The sequence below is a fragment of the Miniopterus natalensis genome, chromosome 14, assembly GCF_054644295.1.
Source record: "Miniopterus natalensis isolate mMinNat1 chromosome 14, mMinNat1.hap1, whole genome shotgun sequence".
Classification (NCBI taxonomy): Eukaryota; Metazoa; Chordata; class Mammalia; order Chiroptera; family Miniopteridae; genus Miniopterus; species Miniopterus natalensis.
Genome location: NC_142094.1, coordinates 39574254 through 39591993, shown reverse-complemented (window position 1 = coordinate 39591993; position 17740 = coordinate 39574254). Strand labels below are relative to the sequence as shown.

The window sequence follows — 17740 nt, the reverse complement described above, 5'->3', positions numbered from 1 at the left end:
CTGACATCTCTCTCTCTTCCTCTCTCAAATCCCCAACTACCCCCAAACTTTTTTCTTAGGTTTTAGGAAGAAGGCTAGGATCAAGTAATAAAGATACATGCGGAACTGAGATGGGATCTCCAGAATAGGTCGCATGTTCCTAAGGACAGGGCATGGGACTAAAACAGCTGAAAACAGAGTCTGAGTCTCCTCACCCTCTTCCCCTCTTGCTCAGCAGCCTCGGTGCACTGAAATGGGCGCTCTTCCTCAAACTCTTGAGCAGGGGCGTGGACTTAACCCAAAGGATTATAACTGCATGGGTCTCCAGTCTGCATCGACCTCTAGAATCATTTCTTTCCATACAATTGACATTAAATATTATTTTATGTTAGTTTCAGGTGTACAGCTTAGTGGTCAGTCATCTATATAATTTACAAAGTGATCCCCCCAGTATTTCAGGTACCCACCTGGCACCATACATAGTCACTACAATATATTGACTATATTCCCTATGCTGTACTTTACATCTCTGTGACTATTTTGTAACTACCAATTTATACTTCTTAATTCCTTCACCCTTCTCATCCATCAGTTCATTGTATCTGTCTGTTTCCATTTTGTTCTTTCATTTATTTTATTCATTAGATTTCACGTATAAGTAAAATCACATGGTATTTGTCTTGTCTCTGTCTGACTTATTTCACTTAGCATAATACCCTCTAGGTCCATCCGTGTTGTGGCAAATGGTACGATTTCACTCTTTTTATGGCCAAGCAATATTCCATCGTGTATTATGTACCACATCTTTATCTAATCATCTATTGATGGGCACTTAAGTTGCCTCTACATCTTGGCTATTGTAATTAATGCTGCAATGAACATGGGAGTGCACATATCTTTTCAAATTAATGTTTTGGGTTTCTTCCAATAAATACCTAGAAGTGGAATTGCTGGGTCATAAAGTAATTCTATTTTTAATTTTTTGAGGAACCTCCATACTATTTTCCATAGTGGCTGCACCAATTTGCAATCCCACCAACAGTGCACAAGGTCAACCTCTAGAATCTTGAACCAGTCCTTACCCATCAGATAAAACAGCATAGAACTTTGGGGGGAACTTTTAACACCACCATTACCTACTTCCAAACAAAGGAACAACAGATGAAGTATACAGCACTGCCCACCTTCTCCACTTCCCACGGAACCTCAGTTATGTTCATATGACTGCTACTCCAAGCAACCCACACCCGTCAGGGGAATGGAATACAACCCCCAGCTCAGGGACAAGCCTGACTGCTCTGCATAATCTCACTCCCTCACCAGTGATTGGCTCAGCAATGGGTATATACCCCAAAATGGCCCATGAGACCCTGAAGGAAGTCTGCTGGGGCAAGTCTAGGAAAAGAAAGGAAGCATTCTTCTTCCTCAGACGTTGTCCTGCTAGGATGAAATGACATCAAATGATGGCAGAGCAGAGATGGAGAGAATGAGTTCTTGATGGCATTTTGAGCTGCTAAAACAACCAGCCCTGACCCAGTCCTTCCACAAAACTTATGCTTAGACTCAGTTAGAGTCAGGATTTTAATACCTTGAAGCCAAACATTATAATACAACTGGTGTGGCAGAAATGTCCTGGTTGATGCCAGGGCCCTGGAATCTGGAAGAGACCCCTCAATACTACCTACCTCAGGGTTCCCAAAGTTGTGATACTGACAAACACATCTCATACGAAGCACACGCTTTGGATGAACAATTACAACTTTAATACCCAGTGGTGGCACACTGCAGCAGTGTTTCTACTGTAGTGGAATTCTGAATGCTTAAGCTGTTCAACATGGTCTACCTATTTAGTTCTTCTGTTTTCATAAGTATGACAATTTTGCCGTCTCATTTCCCTTCCACATCTATCCGGACACTAATCTTAGCATCCAATGAAAAAAACAGCAACAAGGTCCCTACTCTTTGGAATTCACAATCTAGTTGGCGAGATAGATCAATCAGGAAAGTAGTACATAAGTGACTTCGGGTCATTATAAGTGCTAAGAAGAAATTAAAACCAGCGAATGTTATATACAGTGACTTGCAGTAGAGTTGGGGTGGAGGATTCAATTGAGGATGAGGAACGAGGGTCAGGAACGCCCCTCTGAGAAGGTGGCATTTGAGCTGAGACGGCGATGCTGACTAAACACCAGCTACGGGAAGGAGTAAGAAGGTTCAGGAAGAGGGAGCAGCAACTGTGAACGTCCTGAGGTGGGAATCAGCTGGGTGTGACTCTAATTGTTTCTTCTTTTTCCTACTGAGATCATTTACTAGCTCATTAGTATCCCTAAGCAGTTGAAAGTATCGTTTTCCACATCTCCCAACCTTTTGCTCAAGCCTTCCTTCATATTCTTATTAAAGAAATGATAAGAAAAAGAACTTAGATCAGAGAGAAAGTTTAGGAATTTTCCATACACAATTTTCAAAAGTTTTATTAACAAAAAAATAATGGCTATGTTGGTTTTTCTTGTAACTGACTACATTTTACCCAGAGAGGAGTAATTAAAATACTATGTTTCCTATGGCCTATGGCAGATAGTTTTCAAAAGCCATCATCACATGCAGGAAGCCAGACTGTTCTTAGGAAGTGGTTCTAGACATGGGGATCCAGATGGATTCATCCAGGACGTGCTCATAAAAAGGGAACCACTTTGATGACTGCCCCCTCTTCTTGGACCCCCGAGCTCTTTCATATGCCATGACTGTTGCAGTCAAGTTCTGCTACAGGAAATTCACAGTGACTGTCTCTCCCCTGAGAAGCCCTTCATTTGCCACAATCACAGAAATGTGGTTTCTATCATACAATGGGAAAAAATTTCAAGAAGCATTTTTACCAAAAATATCTAATGGCAAAGTTTTGTGTTTTCCTTTGAATTGTCTTATTATTCTGGAGAACTTAAGACTATCACTTCCTCCCCCCTCCCTTTTTTTTTCTTTTCATGTGACAAGTGAGAAGGCTTTTCTGTTTAAGGTGAAAGAGCAGGTAGAAACTTCAGCTCTTCATTCAACAGAGAAACAAGACTGAAGGAAACCTAAGCTTTGAGTAGAGACAGACTGATTTCAAGCCAAATTAGCTATGTCGGAGGCAAAAAATAAAAGTTTTTGATTTTTACAGAAACAGTCATCATGCCATCTTATTAAAGCAAAATTAGTATCCTATTAAAGTGAAGCTCAGATTTATTTAATTTTGTCCTTTGTCAAAATTCTGCTGTACAGAGAAACCCCAGCATATCAGCTTCATGATACCAAAGATGTAGTATCTTACAATTTTACTCCATTAATGAAAAGGTTTGAGGTGTTGGCAGATGTGGTGGGTTTCAGGCAAAAACAAAAGTTTTGCTCTGTAGATCTAGTGTGACTCACTAGATTCAAATTGTTTCCAATTTCTGATGGGTCACATCCGGACTAAGCTTGGCTCGTCTATAGAGCACGAAACAGCTAACATGGCTGAGCACTGGCGAACAAACAGTGCAGGGCTATGGTCCTTCCTGTGCAGCCCAGGGACAGAACAATCACTGAAGCTCAGGGAACTGGCCCTAATCTGCCTTTGCCATTCCCTCAATTCCCAAAGTCTCCACACCATCTCTGCCATCTCCCTTCCTCTCCATCAGAGATTCTTCTTGGTGGTATATTTAAGTACTCCTCACACTCAGGCTTTAAGATCCTTTCTTGGTTGCTTCATTCCAGCTGCCTTAGATCCACCCTCTTCTAGGCACTATCTGCCCCCCTGTTCCAGTCACCCTCACCTTTTCTACAACAGCCCTTTCTGGTATCTCCTCCCTTTCTGTCCCCTTCCCTAGCAGAATCCATCCTTCGTGTGGCTACAGAAACCTTCCATAGTTAACATTCCCAGAGCACTTCCTGATCGAGCATCTAAGGTACTTTCCTACTGCCAGGTGAAAGCCACACTGGTCTACCTGAACCTCTCAGCCCTTCCAAAATTTCAGCCCTGCCCACCTCACCATTCCAGTAAACATTACAACCATTAGAATGTAAGTTCTCTTGTTTTCTTTTGCCTGGCTTGCTCATTGCTGTCTTCCCAGCTGGACGAATAAATGAGTTTGGATTCTGACTACCTGAGAAATTTCTGAGATTTCCTTCACTTGGAATTCAATCCTCCTTTCTCTACCAAGTCTTTTTCCTTGTTTCCTTCCAAATCAAGCTCAGTCGGAGGCTGTGCTCCCTTCCATATGCTTCAGAGCTCAGCTGTTCCATAGTCCTCTCTTCATGGGCTTCCTCTAAATATTTAATGGGTTGACCCACTTCAGTTTGAGAGTGCTACAGTTGTTGTTGGGGAGGGACTGTGCTTCATTAATTCTTTAAATTAGTCATTCAACAGTTATTTATTGAATGTGTTATACTATACACTGGACCAGCCCTGGGCTCTGAGCTACAGCAGTGAACAAAACAGAGAAATGACCCCATCCTCATGGTGCTATATTCTAGTTTGGAGGAAAAGACAATGAACAAGATAACTAAGTAAAATTTATAGTGCATTACATAATTATAACTGCTAAGGAAGGAAAGAAAAGGAAGAGTGAAGAGGAAGGATAGGGTGATTAGGAAAGGCCTCTCTGAGATGGTGATACTGAGTACTGAGTATAAGGAGAATGCATGCATACCTCCAGGTCGAGGGCATTTAAGACAACCAGAACTGCATGTGCAAAGGCCCTGAGATGGGACAGTGCCTGACCAGGAGGCCAGTGTGGCGTGGAGAATGATGAGGGGGAGAATAGTAAGAGATGATCTGGGGGATAACCAGTTGCATGTCTTGTAGGGCCTTGCACGTTCCGGTGAGAGATTCCCCTTACCTAAAGCAATCTTATTTCTAGTCATTTGTATAATCTATACTCAGCACCACCATGGGGGGCTTTTGAAGTCCTTGGACAAGGAGGGTGTGGACTTTTAGACAGCACACCCCTGCCTCTTGTGAGGAAGTACTGAGGCTACCCCAGTGAGCTCACAACATGGGCCAACCACACAGCCAGAAGAGGCCCTGACTCGGTTGGAGTGCAGCTTGTGCCAAGACCTGGGCTACAAAGACGCATCAAGGAAGAGTAAACACCATCACATGGGAGGTCTTCTCTACATCTTCTGGTCTTGGTGACACAAAACTAAGGAACATTGGCTGAGAGGTCATCACCCTGAGGGATTGCCGAGCCAAGGTCACCAGGATCCATCAGCAGAAAGCCAAACTCCACAGACTTCTGAGGGGTGGTTCAAATGAAAGCAGAGTCCAGACAAGCTCATCTTCACTCAGTCTCTCTAAGCTCCATTTTGCCATGTGGAAAATGGAAGTCATAATAGTACCTACATCATAGGGTTGCTAGGTAAGATACGATGATCTAACAAAACGTAACAAACAGTCTACACTTAGAGCCCTCACTGGATTCCAGATTCTGCTCTTAGCACTTGAAACATAGCAACTAATTTAGCCCTCACTACAATCCTATGAGGTAAATGTACTATATCATCTATATCAGTTTCCTAGGACTATCACTACAAATTACCACAAACTTGGTGACTTAAAACAACAGAAATTTATCCTCGCACAATTTGGAGGCCAGAAGTCCAGAATCAAGATGTCAACAGAGCCAAAGGCTCTGGAGAAGATTTCTTTCTTGCCTATTCCAGCTTCTACTGGCTCCTGGGGTTCCTTGGCTTGTGACTGCATCACCTCAATCTCTGCCTGTTTGCACATGGCCTTTTCCTTCTCCTTTCATTTATCAGGACATCAGTCATCGGATTTAGGGCCCACTTTAAATCCAGAATCATCTCATCTTGAGATAATTATTTACATTTGCAAAGATGCTACTTCTAAAGAAGGTCATAATTATAGTTACCGTTGTCATCATCATTGTCACTTTACGATGAGGAAACTGAGTCGCAGAGGTAAGTAACTTCCTCCAAGTTACACTGATGTAAATGTTGGGATCAAGAATTAAGCACAAGCATCCTGGGCCCAGAGGCTAGGCTTTTCACCACCGCCCTACCCTGTACCACATGACTGAGGCTTAATACAGTGCCTGGTACATGGTACGAGTGCTGTGTGGGAACCAATCCCATCATCCAGAAATGAAAAATGACTCATGACTTGGCTGGGGGAGCTATCTGGACTGTTGTCACTAATGACACCAGACAATGTTGTACCTTTTAAAATACACCATCTCTAAGCCTCCAAATAAATAAATAAATAAATAAATAAATAAATAAATAAATAATCTTCAGTCCCTGACAGTCAGAATCTTACAGCTAAATGTCAGAGGCTGAGATTGTTATTCTCAGACAGGATGACTTGCTCAAAGTCATAACTCTTGCAAAGAGCAGTGGAAGAATTTGGTCCTAGTCTCTCCACTCCACTCTACTGCTTCAACCACGGCCCTGCATTAGAGACGTGTAGAATTACTCAGGTTCATTTCTTCTCAGTTGACCCAGTGCAAAAGAGCTCACCCAAATGGAAAGGGAAAGATCTTAGTCTATTTCACACATGTTCCCCTTACCCCCATATTTTCCCAATTAATGAATCGAGAGTCAAGTTTGAAGATAAGGGAGTTTAATTTGGTTGTTGTTTTTTTCCTGCCTGTATTTAAATCAAGGAAGTCAATACAATGTCAATAAACACACAAATGCTAAAAATGAACTTCCTCTGATGATGACCAGCTAGTTAAAGGGCAAGTGGCAAAGGAGACTGAAGGAAAACAAGATGGACACAGGAAAGACAGAGAATGAGAGCAGAAGAAAGATGGTGATGGCAATGAGGGCGAATGAAAAGAGAGGTAGAGAGACAAGTAATTGAGTAAATAACTCATGTCCTAGTCTACTGGGTTTTTTTTGAACCACCAACTTCAGAGGAAGTTATTTGCTTTTTTTGTGCTCTTTTATTTCTCCTCTTTGTATTCTCAGTTCACAGCTATCTTTAGTAAGAAAAGGAGTGCATTTATCTTAAACAAGCCTGGCTGATCCTGGGTGGATGCCTCAGAGGGTCTGCTTTGGTTGGGAAGGGCCCATCCAGTGACATACAGGCAGTGGAGACGTGGGTTGGGGGATGGAGGAACAAGCTCTTCCTGCCAATCAGATTCTGCCAGCCCCACGATCTCCACCCCACAGTTCTTGCTGTGTGTTGTGCTCTTCTCAGATTAACAGCAAGTAACTGACTTTGCACTTGGTGTGCCTGACTCTAAAAATGTTAAATGACTGCAAAAATCACATGCCAACATGGACTCTGTGTGTGGGAAATAAGGAAGCAAGGGTCTCCTTCCCTCGCTCCCCTCTCCTCGCTTCCTCCCACCATACTGTCTACCTCCTCACCCACACCCCTCTGGCCTCTCCTAAATTATTTTGCCCATAGATTGCATGGAGCACAATAGGTCTTTGTGGACATTGTGGAATCCCATATTCAAATATAAGGTTGGCAAGGAGGAGGGTTGTTTCCATCAAAGTGATATCACTGAGACTGCAGACAGGAATTCCCTGTGTCCCAGCCAGCAAGCGTAACAATCTAGTGTATTGATGGCCTCTGCAGTAAGCACATTGCTTCCACTAAATGAATCCTCTTCCATGTCTGAAATTGAAGAATTATGCCCTGGGGACTCTACAGTTTCTCAAAGCAGCTGCATTTCTCAACAAGCCTTGGTTATTTGTAGCCAATGAGAAAGACTGAGAAAATCTGTACTGGCCATACATATATCACTAGTGTGGGGGTAATGACGGGGTGGGGGTGAACCCACCCAGGTAAACTAGCCTTACAGTCCTCTGTGTTCTGTACCTTACATTCATAAATTCTCTCATTTATACCTGCTCATTTTTGTACTCATGAGGTACAAAAGTCAGGAGCAACAAAAATATTTTTGCAGCAAAATATGCCATAAACAAAGTAAAAAATGACATACTGGGGAAAATGTTTACAACAACCATGAAATAGTTGGTTTCCTTAATATATGTAGTCATTTAAAATCATTAGGAAAATGATCAGCCCACCTAATAAAAAGATGGGCAAAGCATTTGAATAGACAATTCAAAAAAAGAAATATATAATCTCAGTATATTAAATATATTCTAATTACCCTTAATTAAATAAGTGTCAATAAAAAACAATGAGATACCTTTACCACTTATCAGAATAGCAAATTTTAAAAGTTTGATAAATATATAATATTATATACTTATTGACATGGCCAAAATAAAAATATTGACACTACAAAACGTTGACAAGTACGCAGAGCAACTGGAACTCTTATACATTGCTGCTAAGAATGTAAAATAGCACAGACACTTTTGAAAGAGTTTATCAGTTTCTTATGAAATCAAACATATACTTATCCTATGACCACTCTTAGGTATTTACCCAAGGAGAGTAAAAACATATGTCTACACAAAAACCTGTACTTAAATATTTCTAAAGGCTTTATTCATCACCAAAAACTCAAAACAACCCAAATGCCCATCAACTAGTGAGTGAATGTACCCAAACTGTAATAAAACCATATAATGGAATTCTACTCAGCAATTAAAAGGGCATAAACTACTGATAAATGCAACAATATGGATGAATCTCAAAAGCATTATGCTAAGTGAAAGAAGTCAGACTCAAAAGACTATGTATACTGTATGATTTCATTTATATGCTATTCTGGAAAAGGCATAACTAAGGACAAAAAATTAAGTCAGTGTGCAAATGTGCAGAGACAGAGAATTAGCTGCACAGGGTCACAAGGGAACTTTTTGAGATGACAGAATACTCTTGATTGTAGTGGTGGTTAAATGACTATATATTTATTAAAATTCATAAACTGTACACCTGAAAGAGTGAATTTTACTGAAAATTCAATAAAGAAATTGTATATATCAATGAGGATGTGGGGAAACAGGCACATCTTACATGTTGATGAGAGTAAAAATTCATACTATCTCTGTGGTGGGGGGTAATTTTGCAGTATCTATCAAAGGGTCAAATACATATATCCTTTGATCCAAGAATTCTACTTCTGGGAATTTAACCTGCTGGTAATACTTATGAATGTATTAAAAGATGTACATATAGGGGTGGTCAATGCAGCATTATTTGTAATAGCAAGACTAAAAATAACTAAAAGTTCATTAATTGAGATCTGGTTATATAAATTCTGGTACAGCTATACATAATACTATGCAGGCATGGAAAAGATTGAGATCCATGAATGTTGATGCAAACTGTCTTCAAACATTTTATTTGTTAAGAGCAAGATATAGAATAATGTGTGCAGTGTGTTCTCATTGGGTAAAGGCATAGACATCTCTAGAAGATTATAGATTCACTAGGAGGACTCATGGCACTCAGCATATAGTTATACTTGTGGCTAACATTCATTATAGTGAAAGGGTATGAAGCAAAATCAGCAAAGAGAAAAAAAAAAAGTACAGAAAAAAGTCTGGGGGAAACCAGATGCAAGTTTCCAAGGGTCTTTCCCCAGTAGAGACCATAGGACACACTTAATTCTCCAGGGAATGAGTTTTGACAACACATGTGAAATGTTGGCTATCAAGGAAGCACACCAGAGACCCAGTTCCCAGGTCTTTCTTTAGGGGCCAGTCACACAGGCACCTTCCACCCAGCATACACCAATATTCCAAATTCCCAAAAGGAAAGCAGGTGCCCAGCACAAATAGTCCAGGCTCAGCAAGCCAACCCCATCAGTTCTCAGAATGGTCAAAACCCTACTGAAATACTAGCTCCCAAACATTAGCCATGGACCAACCCTGCAGGCAGGTCCCCCAAGGATAGCAGTCTCAGGCCTGCATGTTCATCCCCTTCTGCACGAACAATTCTTAAAATATTTTACCACATGACCTTTCTTACTTCCAAGCAGCCACCTCTGGGTCCCCATTCATTCATTCTTTCCAGATCAATGTAATCTCTTTTGTATATTTTGAGGTAGAATCATCAGGTCTCACTTGGTCAGGCTTTAGGTAGACTCAAAGCTTTATCTTGAGGAAGATTTGGCACCTCCTCCTAGGCACCTCTGCTGTTATATATATCAGTACAAGAGGGGCCACTGTCTGGATAAGATATGATCAAGTTTCTAAATGTCCATGGTAATTTTGTCACAGATATCTGGTATCTAAGCAGCAGCTGTCTTCAGCCATCAACACTAAGTATTGGGCACTTCAGATACTAATGTGAAAACTCAATCTTAAATTAATATCTAGTTCCTACCAAGGGTGTGACAGATACAACTAATATTTGGAAGGGGCAGTTCAAGAATCCCCTAGATATTTTTAGAGCATATTTTCTGTACTCATTTAATAAGGTGGAAGGCGGGAGGGGTTAGAGAAAGGTCCCTGGACCTTGGAGAAAGGAGAGTCCTCCTTGAGCAACACTAGTAAGACCAACACATGACAGATGAGAGCAGCTCCTACCAAAACTGCCCACACTTTAAAAAGTACGTTTAAGCCCTGGCCGGTTTGGCTCAGTGGTTGGAGTGTCAGTTGGTGGACTGAAGGGTCCCGGGTTCTATTCCAGCCAAAGGCACATGCCTTGGTTACATGCTCAATCCCCGGCCCCAGGGCATGTGTGGGAGGCAACCAATTGATGTGTCTCTCTCACATCAATGTTTCTCCTTCTCTCTCCCCCTTCCACTCTCTCTGAAGGAACAGTGGAAAAAATAGTCTCCGGTGAGAATTTAAAAAAAAAAAGTGTTCAATCTTTTGACCTGAGTATTTCCTCAAATCCAGAATACAACTAAGAAAGTGGTGTCCTTCTCAATTTTGTACCCTGAATGAGGAAAGAATGTGTAAATTTGGTGAGTTGGAGTCATATGCATGGAGTAAAAAGACAACCAAAAGAATTGGTCAGTGTGGTGTGTCCCCGTGGTCTGGAGCCCACGACTCAAGTACACCATTTCCCAGAAAGTTCTTTCCCCATAATGATGAAAGACGACCCCCCTAAAACAATAAAACTAACTGCCCCCATTGTTACTTGATGTTCACCAAGCTATCTTGCCATGATTTTTCTACAGGGTAAAAAACTGTTAAACAAAAAGTGGGGGTTGTGCCTTCTATATCCATCTTTTGCATGTTTGGTTTCACAGGATTCTCATTCTTTTTATTCCACAAGGTGAAATAGATTGTCTTTCCCTATAAGACCCAGGCTGCCTGTAGAATACAGATGCAATGTAGAGACACAGGAACCGTATGTACAGCACAATCTGTGCACTTCTTGCTCACAACCAGGTGGTCTGCTTTCTCATTTGCACAGACTCCCCAAGGTAGGAGTGCAGCAGACAAGGAAGCAGACTTGGAGGGCCAAAGCAGATGAGAGTGATTCCATATGCCTTTTCTTCTTTGGAATTACAATAATGTTCTTAATGGAGGGGAAACTATTTATTCACCTCAGCTAAAGCTCAGGATACCCAACAAAAGGAAGCATATATTATGGTTCTTGGAAATGATGGCTAAAATATTTAAAATTCTTTCTAGAAATTCTTGCAAACCCAAAAACTCTGGGGAACATATGACTTGAAGAGGAAAATTTTACTCCATCTTCTGGGAAAGTCTTCGTTGCCTACAACTGACCTCTGAGAATGACACATTGGTAGACCCATATTTAGGGACAAGATAGTTAACTTGAATTACAAAGACACTGTTGGGCCCACCCTCCACCTATTCTCTCAGGACTGAGTGGGGAAAAGGCTACCTCCTCTCTTCTTAGAGCTTTATGTGGTGCTGGTATGTTCATTCCACTCTTCTTACCTTCAGCTCTCTCCCTCAGCATCCCCAATGAGCTGATCCATGCCACATCAGTTCTAATCATTTGAATTCCTTTAACTTGGGTTTTATTTTCTCCTTGTACTCCGCGCACTCCTAACTCCACCTCCCCACAGCCCACTCACTCTTTGATCCACCACACTTGACTTCTGCTCCACTATTTCCCTAAAGCCACTCACACAAATATCCAATGGACGCTTTATAGTATTTACACTTCCTATAGAATTTGATGCTGTTAACTTCTGACTACAAAAACTCCTGCCCTGGCAGGTGTGGCTCAGTGGTTTTAACATCAGCCTGCCAAAGGGTCGCAGGTTCAATTCCCGGTCAAGTGCATGTACCTGGGTTGCGGGTTCTCCCCCTCCCCAGTCAGGTGCATGTGGGAGGCAACCAGGGAATGTGTCTCTCTCACAACTATGTGTGTTTTTTCTCTCTCTCTCTCCCTCCCTCCCTCCCTTCCTCCCTTCCACCCTCTCTAAAAAGCAGTGGGAAAAAATATCCTCAGGTGAAGATTAACAAAAAAACTAAAAGTAAAAACTCTCTTGGCTCAGCGGTTGAGTGTTGGCCTAGGATCCAGGAGATCACGGTTCGATTCCCGGTCAGGGCACGTGCCCGGGTTGTCGCTCGATCCCCAGTTGGGGGCGTGCAGGAGGCAGCCGATCAATGACTCTCTCATCATTGATGTTTCTGTCTCTCTCTCTCTCTTCCTTCCTCTCTCTGAAATCAATAAAGATATATTTTTAAAATCAAATAAAAGTAAAAACTCTCTCCTTTCTTGGCTCCCATGATACTGGGTTCTGCTAGTAGTCCTCCTATTTCTCTGACCTCTACTTGGCTGGCTCCTCTTTCTCCTCATATCCTGTAAATAGGGATGCACCCCAGAGCTCCATCTTGGAACCTTGGCTCATCTCACTTCATATACATACACCCAACTGAATGGTGATGACTTCCTAATCCTTATGGGGATGACTCCCTCATCGCTATAGTGATGACTCTGATGTATACCTCCAGCCCAGGGCTTTCTCTGGACTCCCATTCTATAATTCTAGTCACCCACTGGACATCTCTGTTTTGATGTTCTACAGCCAAACTCACCATGTCTAAAACTAATGTTCTTTCTCTAATTTTTCTGCATTGTCGTCTCAGTGAAAGTCACTAACATGCCCCCAGTTTCTCTCGACTCATTCCTTCAATCAGACTCCAAGTTTTATTGATTATACCCACTAAATATCTCTCAAATCCATTTGTTCACTCTTTATTTCTGGCCGAACTCCTACAATGTCTGTAGAGGCCTGCCCACATTTAGGCTCTTCCCCTTCCAACCCATCCTCAGTTTTGAAGCTAACATGATCAATACAACAATGAAGATGTGATTATGCTACCTACCAGTGTCAGCTTCTTCAGTGATTCCCATGTGTCTCAAAATAAAATTCAAACTCTTTAACAACAATTTTAAGGCCATTTCCCCACACAATTCAGGTATAGTTCAAGGTATAAGTCTCCAAATTGGCCCTTCTTTTTCACATCCTCATGACTTCTACGATGTTCCTGTTTCTTTCTTTTGCTTAAAACACTCTTCTTTCCTCTCTTCTTTATCTAGCTAACTCCAACTTATGAGGAAATTGAGGCTGAGGATCATCAGTTTATGTGTCACCACTTCCAGGAAGTCTTCCTGAAAGTCTCTTGCTCCTCCTCTAATGATGAATTAAATACCCTCCTTTGCATCTGTCTCAACACCCCGCCCACAGTACTATAATGGCGCTTCACCCGTGTCATACTCATAGCGGAGAAGATCTTGAGAACAGAGTGTACCTTTTAGATCTCCAGAAACCATCAAAGGGTCTGGCTTATGTCAGTATTCCATATGTCAGTTGAATAAATGAATGGATAAGATTGATTTGAATTTTTAGTACACAATGGTTTCCATCAAGAAAAGGGGGGAGGTTTATTTGATTATTACAAATGTGTTTTAACTTCTTAACTCCATGGTTCTATTTTTAGTGAGCTGCCAGGCAACCTCAACTTCAGTTTGCATGTGTTGTAGAAGCAAGAAGACAGATGTTTGGGCAGTAAATCCCAAACCTGGATCCCAGAGCTTAGTCATAAACTCCATGGAATATTTTCTCACTGAATTACCAAAAATAATAGACTCAAATGATATGTTTATAATAGAAGGAACTACACATTTAGTTCTTTCTAAGCAAGCATGGTTAACTGCATTGTTTCAGAGAATCAGTCACTGTGATTAAAGAGAGGCATTACACTTGGGTAATAATGCATCTTCTTATTTATGACTATGTAATGACCCAATAGGATGGCATCACAACCTTGACTTTTACTAGCTGTGTGACTTGGGCAAATTACTTAACCTTTCTAAATCCTCATTTTCTAGGCTAAAATTCCATCACTTACTTTGGGAAGTTGATGTGAGGACATAAGTTCTCTATGAAAAGAGTAATTAGAATGATCCCAACCAGCCCCATGGCCTCAGTTACTACTGTCCATATGTGGGAAATACTCTAACATATTTAGTACAGACTTATGTGTTCTTGCCCTTTCAACTGCCTCCTCGACCTTTTAGCTTAGATGACTCATAGGCACCTCAAACCTATTTTACCCAAACAGAATTCATGCTTTCCCCCTCCCCACAAAACCTGTTCCTCCTATAGCTTTCCATATCTTAATATCCATAGCTCAGTGAACATCTCTACTAATCATCCAGTTGTGATACCAAGAACAATGGCATCCCTCCTCCTTTCCCTCCACACCCTGGCCCTTCACATCCAGGCAACCCACTCAGTCAGCAAATGTTACTGAGATCTTGTATCCAGTCCTGAGATTCTACCTCCCAAAGACTCTGATGCCTACCCATCCCCCTCCATCACACTGCCCCCTTCTTCTTTTTCTTTTTTTAAAAAATATATCTTTATTGATTTCAGAGAGAGGAACAAAGAGCGGGAGAGACATAGAAACATCAATGATGTGAGAGTTGTCATTGATCGGCTGCCTCCTGCACTTCCCTGACTGGGGATCCAGCCTGCAACACAGGCATGTGCCCTGACCAGGAATGGAACCACGATCTCCTGGATCCTAGGTCGATGCTCAGCCACTGAGCCACACCCAGCCAGGCCACAGTGCCCCCTTCTTATTCCAACCACTACCACCTCCTACAGCACACCCCTAACATCCCTGCATCCACTCTTGCCTCTTGACAGTGCTTTCCACACTGCAGCCAAAGCAATCCTTTCAAAGTGTCTACATGATCACGTCACCCACTAGTTACTTAAAACACTTCATAGTTCCCAATTACTTTAGAATAAAGATAAAAATCCTTCATGTAAACCATAGACCCTACATGTTCTGCCCCTTCACTCTTTTCACATTTCACAACTTTTTTCCCATTTTTGGTATCTGTGATTCTTTACCATATAACTCCAAGAAAATAAAATTGTAGCAGCTAAATAATCTTTTTAAAGAAGGGTCTCCCTTTAGCCCTCAATTCACCATTCCTCCCCTGCCACAGGGCCCTAGAGCAATTTTTTTACTCTGCCTGGAATATTCTTCTCCCACTCCCTTTGCTTAGCTATTTTCTACTCAGCCTTCAGGTTCCAGCTAAAAAGTTACTTCCTCAAGGATGCCTCAGAGACCCCTTCCCATGAATTCCACACTAGCCGGCACTCCTCGTATCACTCTAAGCTCATTTTTCATATCACTTAAGGCTATTGTAATTAATTATCTACGTGTTTCAGTGTTCCACCACACCAGTCATTCTCAATTCTGGTGGCACATTAGATTCACTAGAGAACTTTGTGAAAGTACCTACTCCAGAGTCTCACCCCAAACTAATTAAATCCAAATAACTGAGATGGAGCCTCAGCACTGCTATTCTTTAATGGTTTCCTGGGGCATCTGGTATGCAGCCAAGGTTGAGAACCACTGGTTTAGAGGGCAAGGACCATGTCTGCTTATCCACAACTTTATCCCTAGCCGACACACAGCGGTGTCGGCTCTTCATAGGCACTCAATAACCGGTAACTGTAGTTACAATTACTGTTGTTGTTGTTGTTGTGGTTGATTTGCTATGATTAAGATCATAACTTTTTTCACATTTTTGGCATCTGTTATTCCAAAAAAATAAAATTGTAACAGCCAAATCATCTTCTTAAAATTCAGCAAGTTTCTATTTTCCTGTCAACATAGAGCTTCAATTAGGACTGGCCAGAGCCCACTAGACATAATATTTTCACAAGGCACATCTCCAAGGTGGAACAAAATACAGCATATTAAGAAATTCAATTTATATCATACAACTTCTTTTTATGTAGGTCTGAATCAGTAATCATAATCATTTGACTAGTGTCTTTCTAATTTTGTAATGACATGAGTTAATTAGATTGGCTACTGCCTGCTCATTCTGATTCTGTTTAATTTTACTCTTTTCTCTTACAGATTTTCTCTCCTGTAACTTGACCTATTTTACTAAGCAAAGGTCAACCCCACTCCCCACGCTGGCTTAGTGGTTAAGACTGAAGTTTCTTTGGCTCATAGTTTTGTTTTCTACATTTCTTCTAAAAATGGAGTTTCTGTAATCCAGTTTTCAACCGTAAACCTGCTCAGAATCACCTGGAAGGCTTAAAACAAAAACTGCTGGGCCCCAACCTCAAAGTTTCTGATTCAGTCTGTCTGGGGTGAGGCCAGAGAATCTGCATGTCTAACAAGTTGCCAGGTGATGCTGCTGCTGGTCCACAGACCACACTTTGAAAACTACTGCTTTAACTCATAATTCACTGTAGCTACCCCCAAGGAAATGACTGATAATTTAAGAAAAAACAGAGAGAAGAGCAGTTGTGAGGCCCCTTAGGGGTACAGTGGGGTGAAGACTTCCCAGTTTATTCTTTATATTTAAAGCACGACCATTAGCCTTTTCCCCATGATTTCAGAAGAATTTTCTACATGCTATTTTGGTAAACAACTCAACATATCCCACCCATAATTCTCTGTTTTTATAAGAAAGAGATTATGAAGGTATGTGGGGGTAGCATGTCTCCCATCAGTTCCCAATGGACAGTTCCCTCAGCCGCCCTCGTTTATCACCCTGAAACCAGCCAACTTTGTGAAGTCACCTTCAGGATTGTTTAACACAATGGTGGGAGGAGGACTGAAATAGCTGCCAGGGAATTTCTTAAAAGTTCTTCAAAGAAACAAGCTTCAAATCATTTTGGAGGTTTCAGTAGGGGTTGGGAGGGAGGAGTAGGGTAAGGAATTCCAAGTTGCCCCAAAGGAAGCTACTAAGCCCAATGCCAGCACCCTGGCAAGATACCAGGCAAGCAAGCAAGGCACTATCCCTGGAATAAACAACTAGTGAACAGGATTTTAACCTTTGCAGTTGCTCACTATGCCAATGTGATGCATTCAGATGCATACACAACACATCTTCACTCTGCAAGGGGAGTGAGTGGGATAACTAGGTTTCCTGTGCCGCCTCATTTAGGAGCTTGTGGGGCACTCTTAGAGTGACAACCTGCCCCAGTTTGTCCAGGACCATCCTGGCTTTAGCATTTTCTTCAGACCCCCATCTTCTTCAGTCACCCTCTCTCCCATTGTACCATTCCCACTCAACCTCATTACTACCTTCTTTGCAACTATACAGGAATCCTTCTCCTCCAAGTTGAACTCTCTCCTGGTGTAGTAGGCAGTTAGACAGATATGAGCAGAGCCAGGATGATGGGCCAGGTACAGAAGGTCACCAGGGCACAAAGCTCTGGGTGCCTAGCAACAGGAAAAACTAGGAAAACAAGGACCTCCCCCCCACCCCCCAGGGTGACCTTTCCTCCTCTATTATATCACTGGTCATGTGGTTTAGATCCCCTGACCTTTATACCACTGGTCATGCAGTTTAGACCCCTTGACCTTTCCTCTCTAGAGTTAACATCTAGGTCTCAGTTATATTTCAGCTCCAGGCCCAGAAAAGCAGCAAAAC

The 17740-nt window shown here is 41.8% G+C and overlaps 1 protein-coding gene across 1 annotated transcript in view; it reads right to left on the bottom strand.

The window, feature by feature from the left end:
* ENTPD1 (ectonucleoside triphosphate diphosphohydrolase 1) overlaps positions 1 to 17740 on the bottom strand; it is an 82988-nt gene that overhangs the window by 33218 nt on the left and 32030 nt on the right. The gene's annotated exons all lie outside the window — the stretch shown is intronic.